Source organism: Ovis aries, chromosome 3 (assembly GCF_016772045.2).
Source record: "Ovis aries strain OAR_USU_Benz2616 breed Rambouillet chromosome 3, ARS-UI_Ramb_v3.0, whole genome shotgun sequence".
NCBI classification, from domain to species: Eukaryota; Metazoa; Chordata; class Mammalia; order Artiodactyla; family Bovidae; genus Ovis; species Ovis aries.
In genome coordinates, this window is record NC_056056.1 from 94,569,386 (window position 1) to 94,595,744 (window position 26,359).

General features: G+C 37.9%; 1 protein-coding gene and 1 pseudogene across 2 annotated transcripts in view; one reads left to right on the forward strand and one right to left on the reverse strand.

Annotated features, from left to right (window-relative positions):
* The window catches only part of EXOC6B (exocyst complex component 6B), a 708,301-nt gene that overhangs the window by 443,989 nt on the left and 237,953 nt on the right, over positions 1 to 26,359 (reverse strand). The window lies entirely within an intron of this gene.
* On the forward strand, positions 2,880 to 4,402 carry LOC132659368 (heterogeneous nuclear ribonucleoprotein M-like; annotated as a pseudogene).

The following is a 26,359-nucleotide window of genomic DNA, read 5'->3' on the forward strand; positions in this document are numbered from 1 at the left end:
TACACATAATCATTACAACTATATTCTCATCTGCATAATAATAGAACACCTGTTGCTGATCATATCAGGCTATTTTACATTAAAAGCATTTTAATCCCAATCCTGGCCACCTGATGTGAAAAGCCGACTCTTTGGAAAAGACCCTAATGATGGGAAAGACTGAAGGAAAGAGAAGAGGACATCAGAGGATGAGATGGTTAGATGGCATCAGCAACTCAATGGACATGAGTTTGGGCAGACTCCAGGAGATAATGAGGGACAGGGAAGCCTGCCATGCTGCAGTCCATGGGGTCACAAAGAGTGGGACATGAGTTAGTGACTGAACAGCAATTCCAAGTCTGGCATGTATTATACCAAAGGATGAGAAAAATTATTTTTAAAATTCTAGGCAAAAAGTCTTTCTATATTGTAAAGATGAGCTTTTACACAAATTACTTTTTTAGAATCACTCATTCATTTACTCCGTTTCCCAATTACTGACATCAAAAAAAAAGAAAATGGTAGCACTAGGTATTCGATTATTCAGTGGTGTATACAAGAACATAAGCATCTCTTAATGTCCTTAAGAATCTCATAAAATCTGAAAGCAAAACACTATCTTACAAAGGTTGCACTCAAGAATCTCCAGCTTACAGACAGTAACACTAAAACCCCAAGATAAGCAGGCATGTCACTTAGTTTACATTGTGAAAAGAAAGTAAGGTGGGCTTCACAACTTCCAGTCCCATATAGTAGCCTCTTCTCATTCTTACTTTGATTAGACAGTTGGCCCCTTAGGCCAGCGGAAATGCATTTTGTAAGTTTTTACTAGTTCTCATTAAATTATATTAACTTGTCTCAGAGATAAAAAGAACTAAACTCTTTGCAATTTAAGTTCACAAAATGTCTGCAATAAGGGGAAAAAAACCAAACCTTTATTCACCCTGTTGTTGTTCTAAAATAGCAAGGATCACTCAGGTAGCATTTTAGAAAAGGTTAGACTAGCACACATACATTAAAAGCCTGATTCATTAACTAATCCATTCTAGGCAAACATATCTTAAGAAGCTTTATTTATATGTTCTCAAAATCCCTTTAAACACATTTTTTTTTCATTTAGCCCTCAGAAAAAATGGAACACAGTTAATGAAAAATATTATTTTAATGAAAAATTCATGGTAATTAAATTAAGTTTCATAAATATTTATCTCAATCTACTATCACTGAAGATAATATTGATATTTATGTCTTATCAAAGAAAGTGAATAATAACTCAGAATCTAGTCACCTTGTACAATGACTTCAGATGAAAACTGAAACCACAAAGCAATATTTACTATTCATGTAACGCCCTCTACAGTTCATCAGTGGAATGAATCAGAAAACGAGAATTAAATATTTTTCAGATTGAGAGTGAACACAAATTACAATATAAAAAAACCTATTCCCCAAATACCGCTATATATGCACTAAATCTAACTCTAAATCTCCAGTTATTTCACCAAATAATTAGGACAGTCTTATGTCTCATAACCATTGAAAATAATGACTATACCCACTCACGTAGAAACTCTTTCCTAAAACATAATAATTATTTTCACAGATACATTATAATGCTCAATCCAAGTCTTTAAGTGGATACTTGAAAATGTATGTGATATCCTAGAGTCCAGTCAGTCATTCCCTATTCCACAGACAGAAAAAAAAATCAATCTTCCCTTTTAATGAGGTTTACACTGCAACTGCACAATTAATAACATGATAAATTCTTCTAACTTCATAAAAATTTATATATAAATTAATTTTTCTAAGATTCTTCAAACATAATAAGTCAAAAACCCGTGTGTTGGTATCACTTATATGTGTAATTAAACACACACACATACACACACATATGGAAACAGAGTAGAAAAGTGGTTACCAGTGGTTACCAGAGTTGAAAAGTGGTTACCTGGGTGGGGGTGGGAGAAACAGGAAGGGGTTGTTGAAAGGGTACAAACTTTCAGCTATAAAAGGAATAAGATCTGAGGACCTAATTTATAACATCATTGTGGCTGATAACACTGCACTGTATAACTGAAACTGCTAGGGGAGTAGAATTTAAATGCTCTCAGGAGAAAACAAAGAAGTAAATATGTGAGGTGATGGATATGTTTATTAATTTGATGGAAGGAATACTTTCACTATATATGTATATCAAATCATCATGTTGTACACTTTAAATATCCTACAATTCTATTTATCAATTATACCTCAATAAAGCTGAAAAATGTCCATTTGTGAAGAGAGAAATGTATGTTTAAAAAATGAACCAACATATGATAAACCAAATATTTGATAGTATTCAATATGACAATCTAAGAAAACAATATTACAATAGTTAGACAGCTAGCCTACTAGCTGACAGATCATATCTAACACTTACCCAATTTTCAAAGATACCAGATAGACCTATACTTAAGATTTTCTAGGGTATAGTCAAGTAAATTACCAAAACTGAGCCAAAACAAAGGGAATATTATTTGGAAAAAAAATGACAGTTTTATATATGCTTAATAAATATGAAGGAACATTATCATCAAAAATAACATGTAAATGAACCAAACAGTGCTAAATAAATGAAAAACACAAAATAAAATATCCTAAAAATTACCTCCGTGATTTCTTGTTTCATGGATCTCAGAGAATAGCATTAAGATTTAACACAAAAAGCCCAGAGTTTCAAAGAACTTTTAAATCCCTTAAGAACTTAATAAGTTACTCAATACCATCACAAAGAAGATATTAAAGGGAAATAGCTGCAAAAAGCAGAGAATAAGGGACAAACAATAAAGTTTCAAGATTTCTAGATATTAAAGGTAATTAAATTCCAGAAAGTCAAAAGCCCTGATGTGCAGAAAATGGCAGTATGGGTTGAAACGCCGGCCAAGGTGGCGGCAACAGAGCCCAAATTGGAGGAGGAGAGTGGCGCACCCAGCATGCCAAGTGGCAATGGCACTCCAGGCCCGAAAGGTGAAGGAAAACAACCTGCTCAGAATGAGAAGAGGAAGAAGAAAAACATAAAAAGAGAGGCAATCGCTTTCATCCATATGCCAATCCAACTAAAAGATACAGAGCCTTCATTACAAACATACCTTTTGATGTGAAATGGCACTCACATAAAGATCTGGTTAAAGAAAAAGTTGGTGAGGTAACATACGTGGAGCTTTTAATGGACGCTGAAGGAAAGTCAAGGGGATGTGCTCTTGTTGAATTCAAGATGGAAGAGAGCATGAAAAATGCTACTGAAGTTCTAAACAAGCATAGTCTGACCACTGAAAGTCAAAGAACATCCTGGTGGTGAACATGCCAGGAGAGTAATGCAAAAGGCTGGAAGACTAGGAAGCACAGTATTTGTAGCAAATCTGGATTATAAAGTTGGCTGGTAGAAACTGAAGGAAGTTTTTAGTATGGCTGGTGTGGTGGTTGGAGCAGACATTCTTGAGGATAAAGATAGAAAAAGTCGTGGAATAGGCACTGTTACTTTTGAACAGTCCACTGAAGCCATGCAAGCTATATCTATGTTTAGTGGCTAGCTGCTGTTTGAGACCAACGCACAGGAAAATGGATAAGAGGGCCTTACCAAAGGGAGATATTTTCCCTTCTGAGCATCCACAACAACTTCCCCATGGACTTGGTGGTACTGGCATGAGGTTAGGACCAGGAGGGCAGCCTACTGATGCCAACCATTTGAATAAAGGCATTGGAATGAGCAACCTGGGACCTGCAGGAATGGGAATGGAAGGCATAGGATTTGGAACAAATAAAATGGGAAGCATGGAAAGACCCATTGGTGGTGGTATGAAAAACATGGGTCGATTTGGATCTGGGATGAACATGGGCAGAATAAATGGTGGAGGTGGAGGCAGTGTCCCTGGAATCAAGAGGAGGGGCCCCAACATGACCGCGTGGCTGGGGCCGGGGCGGGGGGGGTGTCAGGCAGGCAGCATGGAACACATGGGCACAGGCCTAGGCCATGGCATGGATCGTGTGGGCTCGGAGACTGAGTGCATGGTCCTGGTCATGGACCGCATGGGCTCTGGCCTCGAGCACGTGGGCCAGATCACAGAGTGCGTCAGCTCTGGCGTGGAGCACATGCGCCAGCATGGTCTTTGGCCTCGAGCAAATGGCCACACCCACTGGCCGTGTAGGCCAGACCATCAAGTGCATGGGCTCTGATGTGGAGTGCATGGGCCCTGCCATCAAGCACACGGTGCCCACATTGAGCTCATGGGCCTGGCCATGGGTGGCGGTGGCAGTGTCAGCATTGACCATGCCATCAAGATGGAGCTTGGCAACTTTGGAGGAAGTTTCGCAGGTTCCTTTGGTGGAGCTGGAGGCCATGCCCCTGGGGTGGCCAGGAAGGCATGCCAGATATTTGTGACAAATCTCCCATTTGATTTTACATGGAAGATGCTGAAAGAGAAGTTCAATGAATGCAACCACATGCTGTATGCCGACATCAAGACGGAGAATGGAGAGCCAAAGGGGTGAGGTGTGGTTAAGTTAGAGTTGCCAGAGGTGGCTGAGAGCCTGCCGGATGATGAATGGGATGAAGCTGAGTGGCGGAAAGATTGATGTTCAAATCAATAAAAATGCTTAAGCAGTTGCCTTTTTAAAACATTGATACCAGACCTCTGAATTTTTATTTTTTCTTATTAACCATTTTAATTGATTGGCTGGATGTATAAAGATGTTTAAAAAATTCAGTTGCTCTTTGGAGTAATCTGAATTACTTTTTTAATGACTGGGGTTCCATTTGACTGCATTGAGATTGCAATGTGTGCAAGTTTTTTTGTGTAGCTGTGGCATCTTATTGACATTGAGTATGACTTTGATAATAAATACCAGTTCCTAGGAGAAAAAAAAAATTCCAGAAGTCCTTTTTGTAAGGAGTGAAAAGATCTTTGGTCTTAGAGATCACTAAATAGTTTCATTTGAGCAATGAATTTTTATTCATTAGAAATCACTGAGTAACACCTTTGTATTACTTAGTTTAATGGTTTAGTTCTTATGAAACCCAGCCTTCTCTCTTCTCTCCAAAACAGTCATTTATGTTCAAAATCATTATTGAACCAAAGAGTCTTTACAATTTCTTTTTTTATTATATATACATAGACATACAGGGGCTTCCCTTGTGGCTCAGTTGGTAAAGAACCTGCCTGTAATGCAGGAGACCCAGGTTCAATCTCTGGGTGTCAGGAAGATCCCTGGAGAAGGAAATGGCTACCCACTCCAGTATTCTTGCCTGGAGAATTCCGTGGACAGAGAAGCCTGGTGGGCTACAGTGAATGGGGTCGCAAAGAGCCAAACACAACTGAGCAACTAACACATACATAAAGAGACATATATACAGACATACTCACACATTAACCATGAGATTTGGGGCTACCTTCCCCGCCACTTTAATGTTTTAAAAGGGATATAAAATCTGAAAGAAATTTTTAAAAACTAAATTCAAAGAAGAAAAAGGATTCTTCATTCCTTTTTGATTGAATCCTTCAATTCAATCTTGTGCTATGCTGCTGCTGCTAAGTTGCTTCAGTCGTGTCCGACTCTGTGTGACCCCATAGACAGCAGCCCACCAGGCTCCCCCGTCCCTGGAATTCTCCAGGCAAGAACACTGGAGTGGGTTGCCATTTCCTTCTCCAATGCGTGAAAGTGAAAAGTGAAAGTGAAGTTGCTCAGTCATGTCCGACTTTTCGCAACCCCATGGACTGCAGCCTACCAGGCTCCTCCGCCCATGGGATTTTCCAGGCAAGAGTATCGGAGTGGGGTGCCATTGCCTTCTCCAATCTTGTGCTATAGAAGGCCACAAAAGACTACTGCCTTTACCATATCAATAATAACAGTGAAAATACATACCAAAAAGTTAACATATAGTTTTTTCTTTAAAAACATACAGGAGATACAAATGAAAAACATCTAAATGAACAAAGTACCAGAAAGAGACAAGCCCTTCTCCAGATTAGCAAAGAATAGCATCCATTATCCTCAGTAGGGAAAGTTGTCATGTCTGGGTCACAGATGAGAAGAGAAATAAGCCTAGAGCAACATTTTGCAATAAGGAGAAAATACTCAAATTTTTAATATTAACACTTAGGTGTCAAAGATTAGAATCTAGAAATGTTCCAAACACAAAGCTCATAATCCTCACCACCCAGTTACCACTTCACCCCACCTCTGCTCACAGAGTTATATTAACTGAGTAACCAACATGTGGGACTTCCCTGGTGGCGCAGACGGTAAAGTACCTGTCTACAGTGCGGGAGACCCAGGTTCGATCCCCCGGTCGGGAAGATCCCCTGGAGAAGGGAATGGCAATCCACTCCAGTACTATTGCCTGGAGAATCCCATGGACAGAGGAGCCTGGTAGGCTACAGTCCATGGGGTCGCAAAGAGTCGGACACGACTGAGCGACTTCACTTTCACTTTAAGCAATAAGTGGGAAGACAAGGATGGTACCGGAAAACACAGGGAAATCTAGAGCTTCACATTTCTTACATCCTAGAGTCCTACTAGAAAAGCAGAGAATCAGAAATTATGAGAAGACATGTAATAAAAGGGGGGAAAAGCAACTTATATATCAAAAAATTAACAGTAACAGAAGATTCACAGATGAGCTAATTGTCCAAATTAGCAGACAAAAACAGTAAAATAAGTACTATATGTAAGAATTTAGAAGACTAGAAGAAATTCAGCAATGAGAACTCTAAAAAGAATCAGACAGAAATTTCAGTGTTGGAAAATAAGGTATCTGAAATGAGGAATGTACTGGATGGTCTTAAAAGGAGACAGATGAAAGAAAAGACAGCATTAATGAAATCAAACTATCAAAGGAGAAAAAAAAGTATCAGAGACAAATGATCAAAATCTAACAAAAGCATAACTGGATTCCCAAAAGAAAAGAGACAAATTATGAAGCAGAACAAATATTTGAAGAGATCAAGCATAAGAGCTTCCCAAAATTCAAAAAAGGAAAAATCCAAACCAAGGTCCAAGAAGTTCAGTAAACCCAAAGAATGAAAAAGTTGACACACATACCCCCAAATCCTCTCCTGAACACTACACAAACTCAACAACAACAAGAACAAAAAATATTAAGAGCAACTAGAAAAACAATACACATTGCATTCAGGGGAGGAATAACTGAAAAACAGCTGATTTTTTTCAGTTCATTTTTACTGGAATATTGATGCTTTACAATGTTGTGTTAGTTTCTGCTGTTCAGCAAGGCAAATCAGTTATGCACATGCATATATCCACTCTTTTTCAGATTTCTCTCCCATTTAAGTCACCATATAGGAGTAGAGCTTCCTGTGTTACACAGTAGGTTCTCATTAGTTATCTATTATATACATGGTAGTGTGAGTATGTGTGCAAGGACGAGTAAGACCCAATTGTGATGTGACCCCATGGACTGTAGCCCACCGGGCTCCTCTGACCATAGGATTTTTCTGGTAAGAATACTGGAGTGGGTTACCATTTCCTCGTCCAGGAGATTTTCCCAACCCAGGGATCAAACCTGCAACTCCTGCACTGGCAGGCAGATTCTTTAACTCTGCGCCATCTGGCAAGCCCACACAATAGTATATATATGTCAATCTCTAACTCCCAGTTTATCCCACTCCCTCCCCCCACCCATAACCATAAGCTCGTTCTCCACATGTGTGACTCTATTTCTGCTTTGCAAATAAGTTTCTGTGTACCATTTTTGAGATTCCATGTATAAGTGATATTGTATGATATTCACAGCTGGTTTCTCATCAAAAACAATACAAGCAGAAGATAATGAAATAACATTATTAAAGTTATGGGAAAGACAAAAAACTAAATAATCTAGAATTTTATATCTAGTGAAAAATATCCTTTTAAATGAAGGTGCAATAAATGCATACTTAGACAAGTAAAAGCTGAAACTATTGCCAGAAAGCCTACTCAATAATAAATATAAAAGTAAGTTCTTCAGGCTGAAGAAAAGTGATCCTTGATGGAGACCCAGTTATGAAGGAGGAAAAAAAGAGCACCAAACAGTTTAAATAGGTGCATAAATATAAAAGACTTCTTGCAAAATGTATTTAAAGGATTTTGAATTTAAACAAAATGTGGTAATACCATATTAAGGGATTTATAAAATATGTAGGAATAACATACAATATACAACAATAGTACAAAAAAGAGAATGCGGGTAAGTGGAATAATACTGTTGTATAAAAATTGTTTACTAGTACTATATAGGCTTCCCAAGTGGCACAATGGTAAAGAATCTCCCTGTCAATGCAGGAGACTCAAAAGATACAGGTTCAATCCCTGGGGCCGGAAGATCCCCTGGAGAAGGAAATGGCAACCCACTCCAGTGTTCTTGCCTGAAAAATCCCATGGACAGAGGAGCTTGGCAGGCTACAGTCCATAGGGTCTCAAAGAGTTGTACATGACTGAGTGACTGAACACGCACGCACACACACACACACACACTATATGGATATGCTACAAACAGTGAAACATACATATTAAAATTTTAGACTGCCTAATAAGAAAATTACTTCCATTAAAAGAAGACCCCATGGACTGTATCCTGCCAGGCTCCTCTGTCCATGGGATTTTCCAGGTCAGAATACTGGAGTGGGTAGGCATTCCCTTCTCCAGGAGATCTTCCCAACCCAGGGATCATAACCAGGTCTCCTGGACTGCAGGTGGATTCTTTACCATCTGAGCAACCAAAGAAGCCCAATAAAAAATTGGTATATAACTAAAAATTAAGACTAAAGCAAAAAGCTCATTGAGAAGATGAAACAGATTTCTAAAAAATGCTGAATGAACCCAAAAGAAGAAAGGAGGAACAAATGAATAAAGAGCAGCTACAACAAATGAAGAAGAAACACATAATTTAAATGCAGCCATATGAGGATTTATGATAAATGCAAATGGACTAACAATACTATGTGAAAGTCAGATACTGTCAAAATGGACTTACCAAAAAAAATTTTTTTAAAGAAAGACTAAATCTATGCTATGTAATAGAAACACACTTTAAAGAATACAGAGAGGCTAACATAAAAAATGCACAAGATATCGGCCAAGATGGCAGAATTGCAAGATCCTGAGCTCGGCTCCTCTAATGACACACCAAAATTACAACTACTTACAGAACAACCATTGATGAAAATGACTGGAACCTATCTGATGAGATCTTCTACATATTAAAGATATTAAAGAAGGAACCACAACAAGATGGGCAGGAGGGGCAGAGACACAATATAGCCAAGGCCCATACCCCGAATGGGTGACCCATAAATGGAAGAATAATTACAACTGCAGATGTTCTCCCCTAAAAGTGATGAATCTAAGCCCCACAGCAGACTTCCCAGCCCTAAAGTCCTATACCAGTAAAACAAGCTACCTAAACACATGACTTTGAAGGCCAGCAGGGCCTACTGTTGGGAGTCCCAGAAGGCTAGAGATCAAGACTCCACTCTTAAAAAGTGCACATAAAATCTCACATGCTCCAGGATCCAAGGCAGAAGCAGTAATTTGAAAGGCGCCTGAGTCAGACCTATCTGCCGATCTTGAGAGTTTCCTAGAGAGATAGAAGGCAACTGGAGCCCACCCTGGGGAAAGAGAAAGCGGCAGCAGACATTTCAGGGAGCTTGTTCTACCACATGGACATTGGTGCTGGCAAAAACAAATTCAGAATCCTCCCCCTAGCTTATGAGCCTCAGAATCCAGACTTGTACCTACCCAATGGCCTACAGACACCAGTACTGGGACACCTCAGGCCAAGCAGTTAACTGAGGTGAGTACACAGCTCCATCCAACCACAAAGGCTGCCTTAAGGCCCCCTGAGCCCACAGCTGCCCCTGCCCAAAAGGCCCAAGACTGAACCTACATACCACTGTACAGACACTAAACCTGGGATCCATGGGAATCTGCTGCCAGGGACCATGGGACCCACCTACACACAACAGTGGACAGGAACTAGAATTTCTGGTCCTGGTCACTAGCAAGTTGTCTCTAGCATCAGGAGTAGCCTCGCACATTAGCAAGAGGACACCAGCCACAGGACAACTACAGCCCCAAAGCCTGAGGACACAGCTAACCAACCAGCAGGCCAGCACATAGTTCAGGAACCATGAACCAAACAGACAACTGTGTCAGGAACCACCCACCCACCAGCAGTCTGACACCAGCTCTGGAGCCTCTGGGCTCTGCAGCTAGATACCACTACCCAACTCTACCTGCCAGGGGGCCAGCATTAGCCCTGGTGCCTGGCTTCACCCATCAGTGGACAGGTACCAGCCTGGGGATCTTGTGGAGCCAACTCTATCCACCAGTAAGTCAGCACTAGCCCCAGGTTCCCACAGGATTCCTCAGCCAGCTGCAGTGTGACCCAGCCCTGCCAATGAGCCTTTGTACAAGGCAGAGCCTGGCAACCAATCAAACCGGGAACTAACTAAGCCTACCAGACCACCCACAGTAGCCAGTTTAATGAAACAGAAGTACTCACACAGCCCACATAGGGGACATCCCTACAGCATATAGCTCTGGTGACGAAATGGAAAGTGGTCTGCTGGGACACACAGGATGTCCCCTACAAAAGACCATATCTCCAGAGCTGGGAAACATAACCAATCTACCAAATACATAGAAATAAAATGAGAAGCTAAACAAAATGAGTCAACAATAAAAATGTTTGAAATAAAGGAATGAGATAATAAAACAAGTTAGGCAAAATGAGTCAACAGTGAAACATGTTCCAAACAAGATAAAAGCCCATATGAATTAAGTGAAGTGGAGATAACCAAACTATTAGAGAAAGAGTTCACGGTAATGATTGTAAACATGATCAAAGAATTTGAGAGAAGAATGGACACGGAGTGAGAAGACAGAAGTTTGTTAACAGGAAGTTGGAAAATATAAAGAGCAACCAACCAGAGATGAATAATAAAATAATTGAAAAATATACAGTAGCAATCAAAAGCAGAATAAACAATGCAGAGAAACCCATCAGTGAGCTGAAAGACAGAGCAGTGGAAATCCTGATCCTGAACAAAAAGAAGGAAATAAAAATAAAAACAAATGAGAAAAGTTTAAGAGATCTCTAGGACAACATCAACCATAGCAACACTTGCAATAGAGGAGTCCCCAAAAGCAAAGACAAAAAAGGTGGGGAGGGACAGAGAACATATTTGAAGATATAATAGCTGAAAACTTCCCTAATCTGGGAAAGGAAACAGACATTCAAGTCCACGAAGAATGGCTAGACACATTTTAATTAAAATGGCAAAAATGAAAGATAAAGAGAGAATATAGAAAGCAGCAAGGGAAAAAGTAACAAGTTGCATATAAGGTAACTCCTTAGGCTGCCAACTGACTGTTCAGTAGAAACTCTGCAGATCAGAAGAGTGGCACAACATATTCAAATTGATGAAATTTAAAAATCTACAAGCAGGAATACTGTACCCAGCAAGGGTCTCATTCAGATTTCATGGAGAGGTCAAAATTTTACCAACAAGCAAAGCTAAAAGAATTTAGCACCACCAAACCAATTTTATAAGAAATGTTAAAAGGACTTTCTAAGCAAAAAAGGAAAGGGCAAAACTAGAAATATGAAATTACAAAAGAGTACTGGAAAATATAGGGTAAGATAGGAAATCAACCACACACAAAGCCAGTAGGAAGGTAGGAATAAAATAATTCTTACCCACAATAAGGAGTTAAGGACTACACAAAACAATTAGATGCTGAATAAAATGTCAAAAGACAGTAATCACAACGGGATGAGACTACAAATTCAGGACTGTTAAAATGAATTTGAAATTAAGAGATCAGCAACTTAAAACTATCATATATATCTCTCACAGTAATCAAAAACCAAAAATCTGTTAACAAATATACATACACATACACACAAAGGGAATGGAATCCAAAAATAATACTAAAGACAGTCATCAAACCACAATATAAAAAGATAAAAAAGATGAAGAAAGGAACTAAAAGGAACCACAAACACAATTAACAAAATGGCAGGAAAAGTATATATTAATAATTACTTTAAATATAAGTGAACTAAGTGCTCCAATCAAAAGACACAGAGTGGCTGAATGGATACAAGAAAAAAAAAAAGACCCATAAATGCTGCCTACACAAGATTTACGTCAAATGTAAAAACACACAGACAGAAAATGAGGGTATGGAAAAAGGTTTTATCATGCAAGCAAAAACGAAAAGAAAGCAATATTTATTTCAGACAAAATAGACTTTAAGACAAAGACTACTGAACAAGACAAAGAAGGCCATAACATAATAGAGTACTCTTGGCTGGAAAATCCCATGGATGGAGGAGTTTGGTAGGCTGCAGTCCATGGGGTCGCTAAGAGTCGGACACGGCTGAGCGACTTCACTTTCACTTTTCACTTTCATGCACTGGAGAAGGAAATGACAACCCACTCCAGTGTTCTTGCCTAGAGAATCCCAGGGACGGGGGAGCCTGGTAGGCCGCCATCTATGGGGTCGCACAGAGTCGGACACGACTGAAGCAACTTAGCAGCAGCAGCAGCAGCAAGGGGTCAATTTAAGTAGAAGATATAACAACTAAAAATATATGTGTACACTACATAGAAGCACTTAAATGCATAAAGCAAACATTAACAGACATAAAAAAAGAAGTTGACAGTAACACAAAATTGGTAGGAGATTTTAAGATCTCACTAACATCAATGGACAGATCATGCAAACAGAAAATTAATAAGGAAATACTGCCCTTAACAGACACACTACATCATATAGGTTTAATGATATATATGGGACACTGCATCCAAAGCAGCAGAATATACATTATTTTCAACACACACATGGAACATTTTCCAGAATAAGTCACATGTTAGGCCACAAAGGGACTCTTCTTAACTTTAAGAACACTGAAATCATATCAAGTAACTTTTTGGACCAAAATTTTATGAGACAGAAACCAACTACATGGAAAAAAAGTTGCAAAAAACACAAACATGGTAGCTAGAAAATCTGCTACTAAACAACCAATGGATCAACCAAAACACCAAAGAAGAAACCAAAAAATACTTTGAAACAAATGAAAATAAAAACACAAGGCTTCAAAATCTATAGGACATGGCAAAATCAGTTCTAAGAGGGAAGTTTATAGCAACACAAGCTCACTTCAGGAAACAAGAAAAATCCCAAATTACACAACCTAACATTACACCTAAAGTAGCTGGAAAAAGAATGAACAAAACTCAAAGTTAGTAGAAGGAAAGAAAGCAAAAGAATCAGAGCAGAAATATATGAAATAGAGACTAAAATCAAACAAACAAACAAAGAGAAAAGAATCAATGCAACTAAGATCTGGTTTACTGAAAATATGAACAAAATCAATAAACCTATATCCAAGTTCACCAAGAAATAAAAAGAGAGAGACCCTAAATCAATAAAATCAGAAATGAAAAAGAAGTTACAACTGACACCATAGAAATATAATGGGTCGTAAGAGATTATCATGAACAACTATTCAGCTCAGTTCAGTTCAGTTCAGTCACTCAGTCGTGTCTGATTCTTTGCGACCCCATGAATCGCAGCACGCCAGGCTTCCCTGTCCGTCACCAACTCCCGAAGTTCACTCAGACTCATGTCCATCGAGTCAGTGATGCCATCCAGCCATCTCATCCTCTGTCGCCCCCTTCTCCTCCTGCCCCCAATCCCTCCCAGCATCAGAGTCTTTTCCAACGAGTCAACTCTTTGCATGAGGTGGCCAAAGGACTGGAGTTTCACCTTTAGCATCATTCCTTCCAAAGAAATCCCAGGGCTGATCTCCTTCAGAATGGACTGGTTGGATCTCCTTGCAGTCCAAGGGACTCTCAAGAGTCTTCTCCACCACCACAGTTCAAAAGCATCAGTTCTTTGGCACTCAGCCTTCTTCACAGTCCAACTCTCACATCCATACATGACCACTGGAAAAACCACAGCCTTGACTAGACAGACCTTTGTTGGCAAAGTAATGTCTCTGCTTTTGAATATGCTATCTAGGTTGGTCATAACTTCTCTTCCAAGGAGTAAGCGTCTTTTAATTTCATGCCTGCAGTCACCATCTGCAGTGATTTTAGAGCCCCCAAAATAAAGTCTGACACTGTTTCCCCATCTATTTCCCATGAAGTGATGGGACCGGATGCCATGATCTTTGTTTTCTGAATGCTGAGCTTTAAGCCAACTTTTTCACTCTCCACTTTCACTTTGATCAAGAGGCTTTTTAGTTCCTCTTCACTTTCTGCCATAAGGGTGGTGTCATCTGCATATCTGAGGTTATTGAGATTTCTCCCAGCAATCTTGATTCCAGCTTGGGCTTCTTCCAGTCCAGCGTTTCTCATGATGTACTCTGCATAGAAGTTAAATAAGCAGGGTGACAATATACAGCCTTGATGTACTCCTTTTCCTATTTGGAACTAGTCTGTTGTTCCATGTCCAGTTCTAACTGTTGCTTCCTGACCTGCATACAGATTTCTCAAGAGGCAGGTCAGGTGGTCTGGTATTCCCATCTCTTTCAGAATTTTCCACAGTTTATTGTGATCCACACTGTCAAAGGCTTTGGCATAGTCAATACAGCAGAAATAGATGTTTTTCTGGAACTCTCTTGCTTCTTCCATGATCCAGCGGATGTTGGCAATTTGATCTCTGGTTCCTCTGCCTTTTCTAAAACCAGCTTGAACATCAGGAAGTTCACGGTTCACATATTGCTGAAACCTGGCTTGGAGAACTTTGAGCATTACTTTACTAGCATGTGAGATGAGTACAATTGTGCGGTAGTTTGAGCATTCTTTGGCATTGCCTTTCTTTGGGATTGAAATGAAAACTGACCTTTTACGTCCTGTGGCCACTGCTGAGTTTTCCAAATTTGCTGGCATATTGAGTGCAGCATTTTCACAGCATCATCTTTCAGGATTTGAAATAGCTCAACTGGAATGCCATCACCTCCACTAGCTTGGTTTGTAGTGATGCTTTCTAAGGCCCACTTGACTTCACATTCCAGGATGTCTGGCTCTATTAACATATGCCAATAAAATGAACAACCTAGCAGAACCAGGCAAATTCCTAAAAATGTACAGTCTCCCAAGACTGAAATAGGTAGAAGTAGAAATTATGAACAGACCGATTACCATCAATAAAATCAAATCCAAAATTTTCAAAAAGTCCAACAAACACAAATCTAGGACTTCTGAGGTGACATCTTCCAAATATTTAAAGGGTTAACACCTATCCAACCCAAACTACTGCAAAAAATTGAAGAGGAAAGAATGCTTCTAAACTCATTCTATGATACCACTATCACCCTTTTACCAAAATCAGACAACAATGTCACAAAGAAGAAAATTACAGGCTAGAATCACTGATGAATATCTTAGGTTGGTGCAAAAGTAACTGTGGGTTTTGCATTGTTGAAATTTGCCATTTGATATTGGAATACATTTTAAATAAACGTGGTTATATTATACATCATTTTAATGCACACTTCTCACTTCATTTTTTTTGCTAATGATTTATCACTTGCTGTTTATTTTATATTTATTTTAGACTATGGAAATGACATTAGACAAAAAGCAAATTTGAGCAATTTTCTTATTTGAGTTCAAAATGGGTCATAAAGTAATGCAGACAACTCACAACATCAACAACACATTTGGCCCAGGAACTGCTAACAAACGTACAGTGCAATGGTGGGTCAAGAAGTTTTGCAAAGGAGATGAGAGCCTTGAAGATTGAGGAACGCAGTGCCTGGCCCATCAGAAGCTGACAATGAAAACTAAGAGCCATGATTGAAACTGACCCTCTTTCAACTACATGAGAAGTTGCCTAAGAACTCAACATCAACCATTCTATTGTCATTCAGTATTTGAAGCAAATTGAAAGGGTGAAAATGCTTAATTAGTGGGTACCTCATGAGGTGACTGCCAATCGCCATTTTGAAGTGTCGTCTTCTCTTATTCTACACAACAAAGGACCATTTCTCCACTGGATGTGATGTGCAGCAAAAAGTGGACTGCATAAGACAACCGGTGATGACCAGCTCAGTGGCTGGACTGAACTGAGAAGAAGTTTCAAAGCACTTCCCAAAGTCAATTTTGCATCAGAAAAAGGTCATGGTCACTGTTTGGTGGTCTCTTGCCCAGCTGATCCACTAAAGCTTTCCGAATCCAGGTGAATCCATTATATCTGAGAAGTATGCTCAGCAAATTGATGAGATGCATTGAAAATTGCAATGCCTACAACTGGCACTGGTCAATAGAATGAGCTCAACTCTCCACAACAATGCCCAACCACACATTGCACAACCAATGCTTCAAAAGTTGAATGAATCTGGCTATGACGCTTTGGTCTCATCTCCCATAATCACTTGAACTCTCGCCAACTGACTACCACTTCTTCAAGCATCTCGATGACTTTTTGCAGGGAAAACACTTCCACAACCAGCAGGATGCAGAAAATGCTTTCCAAGAGTTTGTCAAATCCTGAAGCATAGATTTTTATGCTAAAGGAATAAGCAAAATTTCTTGTTGGCAAAAATGTATTTATTATAATGGTTTCTGTTCTGATTAATAAAGATGTGTTCAAGCCTAGTTATAATGATTTAAAATTCACAGTCCAACATTGTAACTATATTTGCACCAACCTAATATATTCAAAAATCCTCACAAAATATTAGCAAACTAAATTCAACAACACATTAAAAGGATCATACATCATGATCAAGTGGGATTTATCCCAGAGATGCAAGGATGGCCCAATATATGCAAAATACTAACACAAGAATGTAAACCAACTATACCCCAATAAATTTTTTTAATCTGCAATGTTAATTGCAGATATCACACACTCCCTGACTCCACACTATACTACAAATTAACAGTTCGAAAAATCATATAAGCATACCAACAGATGCAGAAAACATTTTGACAACATTCATTATGAAAAAAATTCTCCAGAAGCTGGGCATAGAGGCGATCTCAACATGATAAAGACTAGCTATGACAAGCACAGAGCTAACAATATACTCGAGCTTCCCCAGTGGCTCAGTAGTAGAGAATCCATCTGCCAGTGCAGGAGATGCAGGTTTGATTCCTGGGTCAGCAAGATTCCCTGGAGAAGGAAATGGCAACCCGCTCCAGTATTCTTCCCTGGGAAATTCCATGGACAGAGGAACCTAGTGGGCTATAGTCCATGGGATTGCAAAAAGAATCGGGCATGACTTAGGGACTAAACAACAACATTATACTCAATGATACAAAGTTGAAAGTATTTTCTCTAACAGAAGGAACAAGACAGAGATGCCCACTTTCACCACTTTTATTCAGCATAGTTTTGAAAGTCCTACCCTCAGCAATCAGACAACAAAAAGAAGTAAAAGGAACTTATATTGGAAAGAAAGAAGTAAACATCACTGTTAACAGACTATACATAGATACTATACTTAGAAAATCCTAAAGATATTACCAAAAGACTACTAAAGCTCACCAATGAATTTGTTAAAGCTACAGGATACAAAATTAATATACAGAAATATACTGCATTTTATACACTAATAATGAACTACCACAAGATAAATTAAGGATATGATCCCATTTACAATCACATCAAAAAGAATTAAAATACCTAGTAATAACTTCCTAAGGAAGTAAAAGACTTGTACTAGAAAATTATAAGGCACTGATGAGAGAAACTGAAGAGGACACAAACATATGCAAAGATAGATCGTGTTCATGAATTGGAAGAATATTTTTTAAAATAACCATACTATCACAGGCAGCCTGCAGGTACAATGCAATCTCTATCAAAACATCAATAGTATTCTTCACAAAACTAGAATAAATAATTTTAAAATTTGTATGAAAATACAAAAGACTCCGAAGCCAAAGCAATCTTGAGAAAGAACAGAGCTAGAAATACCATACTCCCTGACTTCACACTATACTACAAAGCCAAAGTAATCACAATAGTATGGCGCTGGCATAAAAACAGACACATAGCTTAACGGAACAGAGCAGAGAACCCAGAAATAAGCCCACACACTTGTGGTCAACTAATCTATTACAAAAGAGGCACTGAATACACATGGAGAAAAATCGTTTCTTTAATAAGTGGTGCTGGGAAAACTGGACATGTACATATAAAAGAATGATATTAAAACATTCCCTTATTCCATATATAAAAATTAGCTTGAAATAGATTATAAACCTAAATGAAAGGCCAGAAACAATAAAAGACATGGAAGAAAATATAGGCAGAACACTCCTCAACATAAATCCCAGCAATAATTTTCTCAATCTTTCTCCTAGGGCAAATAATACAAAAACAAAAGTAAACACATAAGGCCTAATTAAATTAAAAGCTTTTACATAGCAAAGGAAACCATCAACAGAAAGAAAAGACAACCTACTGAATGAGAAAAATTATTTGTAAATGATATGACTAATATGGAGTTAATATCTAAAATATATGGATACCTCATACAACTCAATATAAAAAAAAATCCAAGTTGACTGAAAAATGGGCAGGAGACTTAAATAGACATTTTTCCAAAGAAGATATACAAATGGCCAACAGGCACATGAAAAGATGTCCAACACTGTTAATCATCAGAGAAATGCAATTCAATTCTCAGTAAGGTATCACCTCACATATATCAGATTGGCTATCATCAAAAGGACAACAAATAACAAATGTTGCTGTGGCTGTGAAGAAAAGGAAATCCTTGAACAGCGCTGGTAGAATGAAAATTGGTGCAATCACTGTGGTAAATAGTATCAATGTTCCTTAAAAGACAGGAGGGTGGCAGTCCAGTGGTTGGGACTTTGCACTTTGACTGCCAAGGGCCTAAGTTCAATCACTAGTCAGGGAACTGGGATCCCACAAGACATGTGGCACAGCCAAAAAGAAAGTCTACAGACAGAATTATCAAATGACCCAGCAATTCCTCTCCTGAGTATATATCTGAAAAACACAAAAACACTAATTTGAAAGATACATACACCCCAATGTTCATAGCAACATTATTTACAATGGCCAAGATATGGAGATAACCTAAGAGTCCATCAACAGATGAATGGAAAAAGAAGATGCAGTAGGGGCGTTCAGGATGGAGGGGACACGGGTATTCCTATGACTGATTCATACTGACGTAAGACAAAACCCATCACAATACTGTAAAGTCATTATCCGCCAGTTAAAATACATAAATAAATGTTTTTTAAAATCTTTAAAAAGATGTGGTAGATATGTACAATGTAATACTGCTCAGTCATATAAAAGTATGAAATTGCACCATCTGCAACAACATGGATGGACTTGGAGGGTATATTAGTGAAATAAGCCAGGCAGAGAAAGACAATACTGTGTGTTATCAGTTATATGTGGAATCTAAAAGATAAAGCAAACTAGTGAGTACAACAAAAATGAGACTCACAGATATAGAAAACTAGTAGTCACCAGTGGGAAGAAGAAAAGGGGAAGGGAGAAGGGGATAGATGATTGTGAGGTACAAACTACTAGGTATAATAAATAAGCTACAAAGTTATATGGTGCTGGGAATACAGCCAATACTTTAACTGAAACTTATATAATATTGTAAATCAACTACATCTCAATAAAAAATAAACTACAAAAGGTGGAAAACTACAACACAAAAACAGCAATCCTATAAAACAACTACCAGTATGTCTATCTTACTATTAGGTAAAATTAATTTCAAGACAAAGCACATTACCAGAGATAAAGTGGTAGATTTCAAAATAATAAAATGGTCAAGCTACTTAAAAGACATAAAAAAATTTAACACATGTGTGTGCATTCATCAGTTCCCCACATGGACACTGGGCCTCTTTCTACTGAGGGACTAAAATCAATGAAACCCTAGCAGCTAATGAGCACTCCCAGCAACCAGATCTTGGTTTCTAAATGCCATTCACCAAAAAAAAAGGAAGCAGAGCTACCCAGAGAAATGGATGTTTCTAGGAATACAAATAAAAGATGAGACTGGAGCATCTTGTGGTACTAAAAGTTAAGAAACTGATTTTTTTAAAAAATTAATGGGAGTATATCAAAGGTATAGAGAGAGCAGCCTTTAAAGAATTCACAATGCCCAAAACTAGAATGATCTCAGCATCTAAATAAAAAAATATACTTTTAGATTACAATTCAAAGTATAAAATATACATAAGATCATGCTGATAAAATAAATCATTGAACCAATAAATTAATGATGGGGGGAGGCACAAATCTTCTTTACAGAAGAATTTCAGATAATTTATATACATACTCCTGCCAGAAGGTGAAAGAGTATCTGCTTCTCCCCATCCCACCGGACAACACTACCTTAAGTGTATGAACTTAGTGACTCACTTCCAAAGAGGAAGAAGGGAAAAACTGTTAACTCTTGAGTGAAGAAACCTGGCAAACATAACCTTACCCTAGTGATGAAGTGTCATATCACCAGTGTTGTCACGTGGACACCACACACTCCCTGATATGATGATACTAAAAAGGACAGTTGACTTGTATGGCATTCTTTCCCACAAACCCACATCCCAATCTAATTATAAGAAAAACTATCAGACAAACTCAGACTGAGGGACATTCTAAAAGATACCTATTAGGAACTTGTCAAGCCTGTCAAGGTCATGAAAAATAAGGGAAGAGTGAGAAATTATCACAGGTCACAAGAAAATGGGGAGACAAAACAACTAAACAATGTGCTATCCTAAACTGAATCAGTGAACAGAAAGAGGAAATAGCGGAAAACCTGGTGAAATATAAAGACACTCTGGAGTTTGGTTATCCGTGATGTATCCATGCTAGATTCTTAGTTTTGACAAGTATAAATGTAAGATGCTAACAATGGGGGACCTGAGTAAGGGGAATATAAGAACATTCTGTGTTATCTGTGAAATTTCTCTGTAAATCTAAAACTATTTCCCCTAAAGTATAATTAAATAGGTAAGTTCAGTTCAGTTCAGTTACTCAGTCATGTCCGATTCTTTGTGACCCCATGGACTGCAGTACGCCAGGCTTCCCTGTCCATCACGAACTCCTGGAGCTTACTCAAACTCATGTCCATGGAGTCGGTGATGCCATTCAACCATCTCATCCTCTGTTGTCCCCCTTCTCCTCCCACCTTCAGTCTTTCCCAGCACCAGGATCTTTTCCAGTGAGTCAATTCTTTGCATCAGGTGGCCAAAGTATTGGAGTTTCAGCTTCAGCATCAGTCCGTCCAGTGAATATTCAGGACTGATTTCCTTTAGGGTGGATTGGTTTGATCTCCTTGCAGTCTTTACTGACTCTCAAGAGTCTTCTCCAACACCACAATTCAAAAGCATCAATTTGTAATCAGACTAAACAAGTAAATGTTTAATAGTAAGAGAACTGGTAAAAAAATTATCATATATCTATATATGATATACCTATATCATGAGATACTGTATGTAACCTTAAAAAATGTTTAAAAGGAAATTTAACAATGTGGTAAAAGCTTAATAAATAATGTTTTAAATGTGAAAATCAATATTAAAAACTATTTAAATAATATTTAATTCTTGTAAAATGTACAACAACACTGGCAGTAATGCAATAAAGAAAGGAACAATGTAAATTAAAGAATTTCTGATAGTCTTTAAAATTCTCATGAGAGCTTTTAAAAACTCTCTTCTTGTTGCACCATGGAAGTTGAGTATCACATGCCTCGAGGTCAAATTTTTAATTCTATGGCCTTTCTTTTGAAGTGTCTACAAAAGTAGCATCCTAAATGAGGCAGATGCTGACATTTGCTTATCTGAGGTCAATTATCTCCTTCCATTCTAAAAGATTTTCATTTTTTGAAGAAAATCATAAATGGGTGCTGAATTTTGTCAAAGGCTTTTTCTACATCTATTGAGATGATCATACGGATTTTATCTTTCAATTTGTTAACATGGTGTATCACACTGATTTGCATATACTGAAGAATCCTTGTATCCCTGGAATAAACCCAACTTGATCATGGTGTATGAGCTTTTTGATGTCTTGCTGAATTCTATTTGCTAAAATTTTGTTGAGGATTTTTGCATCTATGTTCATCAGTGATATTGGCCTATAGTTTCCTTTTTTGTGCGTTGCTTTTGTCTGGTTTTGGTATCAGGATTATGGTGGCCTCGTAAAATGAGCTTGGAAGTGTTCCTTCCTCTGCAATTTTTTGAAAGAGTTTCAGAAATGTAGGCATTAATTCTCTAAATGTTTGATAGAATTCTTCTGTAAAGCCATCTGGTCCTGGGCTTTTGTTTTTTGGGAGATTTTTGATCACAGCTTCAATTTAAGTGCTTGTAACTGGCTTGTTCATAATTTATACTTCTTCCTGGTTCAGTCTTGGAAGATTGAACTTTTCTAAGAATCTGTCCATTTCTTCCAGGTTATCCATTTCATTGCCATATAGTTATTCATAATACTCTTTTATAATACTTTGTATTTTTGCATTGTCTATTGTAACCTCTCATTTTTCATTTCTAATTACATTGACTTGATTCACCTCTCTTTTTTTCTTGATGGGCCTCAAGATAGTAAAGTCCATATATGATAAATCTACAGCAAACATTCTCAATGGTGAAAGGCTTAATTCCCCCTAAGATCAGGAACAAGACAAGGATGTCCACTTTCACCACTAGTATTCAACATAGTTCTGCAAGTCCTAGCTACAGCAATCAGAGAAGAAACAAATAAAAGGAATCCATATCAGGAAGGAGAAGGAAATGGCAACCCACTCCAGTATTCTTGCCTGGAGAATCCTGTGGACAGAGGAGCCTGGTGGGCTGCTGTCCATAGGGTCACACAGAGTCGGACATAACTGAAATGACTTGGCAGCAGCAGCAGATTAGAAAAGAAGTAAAGCTCTCGCAGTTTGCAGAGACATGACACTGTACATAGAAAACCCTAAAGACAGTATCAGAAAATTACTAGAGCTAATCAGTGAATTTACCAAAGTTGCAGGATATAAAATCAATACACAGAAATCACTTGCATTTCTATATACTAACAATCAAAAATCAGAAAAAGAAATTAAGGAATCAACCCCATTCACCATTGCAACAAAAAGAATTAAATATCTGGAATAAACTTACCTAAGGAGATGAAAGAACTGTACACAGAAATATAAGACACTAATGAAAGAAATCAAAGATGACATAAACAGATAGAGAGATATTCCATGTTCCTGGGTAGAAAGAATCAATATTGTGAAAGTGACTATACTACCAAATGCAATCTATAGATTCAATGCAATCCCTATCAAATTGCCAATGGCATTTTTCACAAAACTAGAATAAAAGATTTCACAATTCATATGGAAACACAAAAGACCCAGAATAGCCAAGGCAGTCTTGAGAAAGAAGAATGGAGCTCCTCCTGGAGGAATCACCCTTCCTAACTTCAGATTATACTACAAAGCTACAGTCATCAAGACAGTATGATACTGGCACAAAAACAGAAATATAGACCAATGCAACAAGATAGAAAGCCCAGAAATAAACCCAAGCACCTATGGGTACCTTATTTTTGACAAAGGAGGCAAGAATATACAATGGGGCAAGGACAGCCTCTTCAGCAAATAGTGCTGGGAAAACTGCACAACTACATGTACAAGAATGAAATTAAAATACTTCTTCACACCATACACAAAGATAAACTCAAAATGGATTAAAGACCTAAATGTAAGACCAGAAACTAAAAACCTCTTAGAGGAAAACATAGGGAGAACACTCAATGACGTAAATCAAGGCAAGATCCTCTATGACCCACCTCCTACAGTAACAGGAATTAAAACAAAAGTAAACAAGTTGGACCTGATTAAACTTAAAAGCTTTTGCACAGCAAAAGAAACTATAAGCAAGGTGAAAAGACAACCCTCAGAATGGGAGAAAATAACAGCAAATGAAACAACTGACAAAGGATTAATTTCCAAAATATACAAGCAGCTCATACAACTCAATACCGAAAAACAAACAACCCAATCAAAAAGTGGAGAAAAGACCTAAACATACACTTCTCCAAGGAAGACATACAGATGGCTAACAAACATATGAAAAGATGTTCAACATCACTCATTATTAGAGAAATACAAATCAAAACTACCATGAGATATCACCTCACACAGGTCAGAATAGCCCTCATCAAAAAGTCTACAAACAATACATGCTGGAGAAGGTGTGGAGAATGTAAATTGATACAGCCACTATGGAAGACAGTATGGAGATTCCTTTAACAACCAGGAATAAAACCACCATACGATCCAGCAATGCCACTCCTAGGCATATACCCTGAGGAAATCAAAATTGAAAAAGACACATGTATCCATTGTTCATTGCAGCACTATTTACAATAGCTAGAACATGGAAGCAACCTAGATGTTCATCGACAAATGAATGGATAAAGAAGTTGCAGTACACACACACACACACACACACACAATAAAATATTACTCAGCCATAAAAAGGAACACATTTGAGTCCATTCTAATGAGATGGATTAACCTAGAACCTATTATACAGAGTAAAGTAAGTCAAAAAGAGAAAGATAAATATCATATTCTAACACATATATATGGAATCTAGAAAAATGGTTCTGAAGGACTTATTTACAAGGCAGCAATGGAGAAACAGACATAGAGAATAGACTTATGGACATGGGGAAAGAGGGTGAGATGTATGGAAAGAGTAACATGAAAACTTACATTACCATATGTAAAATAGACAGCCAATGGCAATTTCCTGTATGGCTCAGGAAACTCAAAGAGGGGCTCTGTATCAACCTAGATGGGTGGGATGGGGATGGAGATGGGACGGAGTTTCAAAAGGAAGGGGATGTATGAATCAACTTATGGCTGATTCATGTTGAGGTCTGACAGAAAACAACAAAATTCTGTACAGCAATTATCCTTCAATTAAAAAATAAACTAGTTTAAAAGAAAAAGATTTCCAATTTTGTTAGAAGTAGCAGTGTGTTTAGGTTAAAAAACTACATTTTGAAATTGTATACAAAAATCATCTAGGAATGTTCTTTAAAAAAGTAAAGGTTCAGCTCGGTTTGTGTTCCCCTTCACCTCTTACTCTTCTTCTTGACATAACGCTGGAGAGAGAAATTATGAGAATTAAACACACATGGGTAAAAACTACATGTTATGGATTTCTGGGCAGAAGTATAGAAGAAGACTGGGCCCCAAATGCATCAGCACTGAACTGCCTACATCCTTACTTTGTGATACAAGAGAAATATAACCCTCTTTTTTTAAATGTCTTTTTTTTTCTTTGAACACATGTATACAATCCACATAGTAAAGAACTGATGGCTATATGCCAATTTTTCTTATATTTGTCCTCTTGAAAAGAGAACAAAAATCTACTTTTAAGAAAGTCATTCAACTTAGTTGTATTTGGTATTTTTCAAGCCACAATACCTACTGGCTTTGGTTCCCTGGGACAGGTAGAAGAGGAAATGTTCCATTCTTGTTTGGGGGAAAGCTAAGGAGAAACAGCTTGAATTATTGTCATTAAAACAATGACAATACAATCAGAGGTATACCTCTCAATTTACTCTCATTTAATGACTTAGTGTTTATGTAACAAAACATTTTACTGAATAGGCATTTGCTATGCAGAGGTTATCTGGAGTGAAGAAGGAACAAAATAAGATCCCCTCTTTAGGAAGCACCTTTCTTTAAGTGTTTTAAACGGTCTTAATGAAATGAATCATGATGGGAAACAAAAACCTTTTCCACTTTTTTAAACTGCTATAGTACTCAGTTACGGTGGTGCCAGCGGTAAAGAATCCGCATGCCAGTGCAGCAGATGCAAGAGACCCGGTTCGACCCCTGGGTTGGGAAGATCCCTTGGAGACGGAAAAGGAAACTCACTCCAGTATTCACGCCTGGAAAAATCCCATGGGGTTATAGACAGTCAGACACTACTCAGCACTTGTCAGCAGAAACTCAGTTGCAATCAACAACAAACACCAATACCTGAAGGGGGAAGAAAAACCACAATTTCCAAATAACGAAGTAAATTAAGGAAATTGTAGTATGACAAGACAAAGAATATTAATCCTCATTAAAAAATAAATATGGAGATTGTTATGCATACAAAAGAACATTAATTGAAAGCACAGAACAAAAACAATGTACATACACTCTTAAAGTTATATAAAACAAAGAACACAAAACAAGGATCAGACAGGGTCATAAAATCTAGAATGGAATGTTTGGCCTTTTGTTCATATTTTACTATATATTACTAAATATGAACTGATGAAATAAACATGAATCTGGCAA